Here is a 4,926-nt window from a genome sequence, read left to right as displayed (position 1 = left end):
CTTTTATGTACTTAAGCTATGTATGTGGTGACATACAAGTGGATCTGTCTTTAAGTGATAACCAAAAGTCTGTAGTAATATGGATTAGGAGGGAAACCTTATCCTTAGTAAACGCCTAAGGATCGCGGCCCACTTTGTGGAATAAGTTACAGAGTGTTGTGACTTACCGACAAGATGGTCCTGATCTGATTCATTCTGTAGGGGACTTGTAAAGCAAGGGCTTCCTATACAAAGAGTTTGTATGAAGACCTGTACCACGAGTGTTAACGTCTTTTATATAACACCAATTCCATTGACAAGAGCTTCAACTTCACTAAGTGAACCAATAGGTAAACTGACCTCAATCCTGAAGGGAGTTGGGAAACTCCTTGCCATTCGAGGTGGTTCCTTTGATTTTGCCATGGTGCGAGTGGCCAGGCCAGCCGGACATCTAAACCTACCCTTTGAGGATTGTGCTGATTTTGGGATCGGGGAACTCAGCTACACAAGATGGGAATTCACGATCCTTCCCCGGAGTAGGGCAAGTTTAATAGATAGCTCCCTTAAGGAGAGTCCAGGGTCTTAACAATGTGGTACCTGTAGATGTACCAATAGCAGCGGAAGCACAAAGATCATTAAGCTCATTAATTCACTAATTTGGCATAAATGTAATTAGCATGCCTTTTGCAGAAAAAATGAGTTCAAGACCAATACCCGTTGTAGAACTTTCTTACACAGCTCCTCACCAGTTGCAATCTTCCTCCAAATCTTATTGTAGATCATCCTAAGATCTTCCCTCACTATTCTCTTGTGCCTAGATTGAGTTGTGGGACTGGCAGAAACATAGCTTTGAATGCAAGGGTAGAAGGAGAAATGCTCAGTGCAGGCAAGCCTTGTTGAAGAACCTTTTCTTCAAAAGCAGAATTTTCTCTAAAATTACTCAACGGATTGCATGCCTGATTTTCACTCAATATTCACATTATATTGCAGATCAACATCAAAGAGAAGAAGTTGCATTGAGTTTCAGCTCAAATGCTTGGAGAAGAACAAAGGCAATAAGATGCAATATGTGTGATGCTACTCTAAAAGGATGGATAATGGAAAAATCGCTTTTTTCCATTTTGTGGTCTGTTTTGTTTTCAAATTTTTCGCAATTATAGCTAAAAATCAAAATTTGATTTTATAAGGTATTTTTGATTTTTAAAAAAATAAAATTTTAATTAATTTCATAAATTAATTATGTAATAACTTAATTAATTTATCAAAATTTAAATTAATTTTACATATATATCAATCTTTATATATTTAAATCATATTTAAATATATAATATTTCCCTATTCGTTTTTAAATTCTAAAATTTAAATCAAATATAATTATATTCTCATATAATTCCCTAATTCTCTAATTCTAATTTGAACGAGTTTTCAAATTTAACTTATCAGCATTCCTAGAGCTATTCATTACGAGCTAGTAGAAGGGACGAGCGGGGACCTACAGATCATGGCCTCAACCATCGAGATTAAGTTGCTAAGACTCATTAGACCAATTATCCCTATTCGTTAAAATAATGAATCATTCACTAAAGCCCATAGTTGCACTCTCCTCACTGTGATCTATTATGGTCCACATTGATTTAACAATAATCAGGCAAGTAAGCCTTTCACAGGTTGTTCGTAAATAACGGGTCTGGGTCAAATATCTATTTTTTGCCCTCGCATGATTAACGGTCTTATTTCTCAAGTCTCCTATTGATCCTCTAATGAACAACTGTTTGTGATCCAATTCATTAAAACCAAAACTCTCTCAGCCATGTGAGAGTGTGGGGTCCCTTGTTCAAGACCTGGATCAGTACTTGATGAGAACAACCTTTGCTCCTATATCTAATCGGGTAGGTGTGAACTCCGTCTTACACCTATGTCCCCAGCTGTCTATCGGTCTTACCCTGAAATGGGAATCTTATTGAGGCTGGCCGTATTAAGCCAACCCTCAAATATGCAAATCTAAAGGCAATCCCGAATAAACAGGAGTTCATAGTTAGCTCAGGATTAGATCGAGTACCTAGGTCATCTGGCGAATAGTCAGTCTTAAATAGTAAACGGCGTTATAAGGTAAGAGTGACTTATTTCTTGGTCCTGATCTTTGCAAACTCATTGCATAGCCCACTACTCATGTCATAACATGTACGAATTAGGATCACATCGTATGTAGCACTTTACAACTATTTGTAACAACTATAGTGTAAACCGCATCCAATGGTGTTACAGAATAAGGTACCCAACCTCATTCATGTACCATAGATCATTTTGACTATTTACTCAAACCGATTCACTCTTTTATGTCTCCACATAAAGTTCAAGTACTCATACAATAGTCATGGGTCTTAATTTAATTGGATTTAGACTTTCATATAATTTATGAGGATCAATAACAAGTATATTAATAAATAAATGTTTATTATTTTACGAACTGCGAGTTTTTAGGACATAACCAATAATACTCCCGCTTGGACTTAAACTCCAGTGGATCAATATATACAAATATATACAATATTAAGTTTACATGGAGAGAATAAAATGTAAAAATACAATAAATTAGGGCATTACAATACCCACAAATTCTCCCACTTGCTCAATCACTCTTTTTGTTTGGAGATCATTCGTCAATACCACGTACCGTACCTCCGGGCGTTTACCATGTCTCCCAAAAAAATTCTCAGAGTCGGATGGTAGCGCTACTTTTTCTCTGGAGCTACTGTATTAATCAATTAGCGGCGGATACTGGTTTCTCTTTGTGCATCGTTCGGGATTGATGCGAGTAAAATCGAAACTACATTGGGAATTGATTCCGAGCGTAAATATTCCATTCCGAAAAGAGAAAGTTCGAAACAAGTGGGATTTTTTTGGAGATTGGATGCAGTTACTAATTAATGACTGGCATGTACAGAATGAAAACTTCATTCTCGATTCTACGAGAATTTTTTGAAAGCCTTTCATTTGCTTCTCTTCGATGGAAGTTTTATTTTCCCAGAATGTATCCTAATTTTTGGCTAATTCTTCTTTCGATGATCGATTCAACCTCTGATAAAAAAGATATACCTTGGTTATATTCCTACCTCAATATTATTTTGACTAAGTTTGTAAAAAAAAAAGATTTATTAATTTTTATTATCATAAGAGTTTTATTTTGTTTAAAATAATTTGACCCTCTATTTTTTTTTTCTTGCAACGATCGAGGCGCTGGATTGCATAGATGTTATGCGATGAAGTACTTATCTTACTCCATCTCCAAAATCCAAAGAAGAGAGTTCGCCACAAAGATGGGTGCATCAATACATTGCGGGCGACAGCGCAAAAATTTGGGGGTGTTTTCTTCCTTATCCTTATTTCAATTTTTGCGCTATCACATTGCATTTTTAGTTTTCAACGTTTTATCATCGCATCCTCTTTGATCACCACAATCAGTTGACATAGATAAATTTAGTGAGTTACCGCATTCTGCTTCTTTGCCAAGTATGATTTCAAGATGAACAATATGCTTCTATTTCTTTCGTATATACTAGAGTCAACTTAGTCCTAAGATAGCCACCTCATGAAATATTTCTCGAAGTTAGGGGTTTGCTAGCTTTCTTTCAAACTCTCTTTACAACGCATTCTATGACCATCACATGACTTATTTTAATCTTTTGGCAATGAAAACATTGTCGCATTTTAAATTTGGGGGTGAGGTATTTATTTTCGACCTTGCTATTACAGAAAAAAATTGAGAATAACAACTCCACTGTCAACACAATGGGAAACCCGTGTTGATAAGAGTTAATTTGTGAAAGGCACTTACCCATTGTTGGATGTTTGCATGACACACGTGGGGGCAAGCCAAAACGAAAGTAAGTCACCAGAATCAACGCATAAATCAATGACCGCAACTCCACTGCCAAATCGGTATGAGTTTAGTCTGAAAAGAGTGCATTGCTCGTAGTTGGATGTCCGCATGACACCCGTGGGGGCAAGCCAAAACGAAGGCAAGGCGCTTAGATCAGCGCAAGGTCAGAAAAAAATAGCAATGAAGAAAATTTTTGTACAAGGATAAAATCATTTGACACCCCGGTAGAAAATTTTCTATTTGAAATAAATCATGCGATGTTCTGGAATTTAGTAAATTCCCTTTGAAAGGTAAGCTTGTAGTCCCTAGGTCTTAGAAATATTTTAAGAGGAGATTTGAATAAAACTTAAGGAAATTCTGGTATATAGGATTTGAATAGAGTATTCTTGAGAAATCTAGGAAAAGGACTCTGCGAGTGTGATAATGAGCAAAATGCACGTTATCGTAGCGCTAAGTTCTTCAACAATGTTGGATTGCATTGATGAAATATGTTAATTTGCGTCCATTAAGCATTAGTTTCTTAATATTGCGGTCGCATGCGTCCAACGCATTAGAACAGTTGATCTTTGTACTTTTGTGCAGAATATGCGTTAACGCAATGCAAGAATTGCTATCATAGGAATCATTAGTTGAGCACAACTTCACCACAAGGCTTTGCATTGATCGTGCTCGCGAACAGTCGCCCAAGAAGGATCGTCGCAACTTGGTCAGCGCAACATGATAGGCTCATCTAGGTGAAAGGATAATTAAGAGCGATGGGAAAGAAAGCTGATGACAGTCAAATCTAAAGTAAGTGGATACCCGATAACGGTCACAAAGTACATTCAGCTATATCGATGAAAATAATCGGCGCATCAGCCAGGAATTATAGCTATCCTATTTGTACAACTAGGAGAGAGAAGCCGCCTTTCCCCATGGATGCTCTATAAATACCAAGGGCATTCTTCAAAGAAGGGGTTAACTAGTTGATTAGTTCACCATTTTAGTTCACGCTTCTATCCATAACTTTCCTTTCCATTTTAAGGCGGAGCAAGAGAAGAGTGGTGGCACCGAAGATCGCTCAGAGA

This window comes from Benincasa hispida, chromosome 9 (genome assembly GCF_009727055.1).
Source record: "Benincasa hispida cultivar B227 chromosome 9, ASM972705v1, whole genome shotgun sequence".
NCBI lineage: Eukaryota > Viridiplantae > Streptophyta > Magnoliopsida > Cucurbitales > Cucurbitaceae > Benincasa > Benincasa hispida.
The sequence above is the reverse complement of the archived record's forward strand: the minus strand, read 5'-3'. Positions refer to the sequence as shown.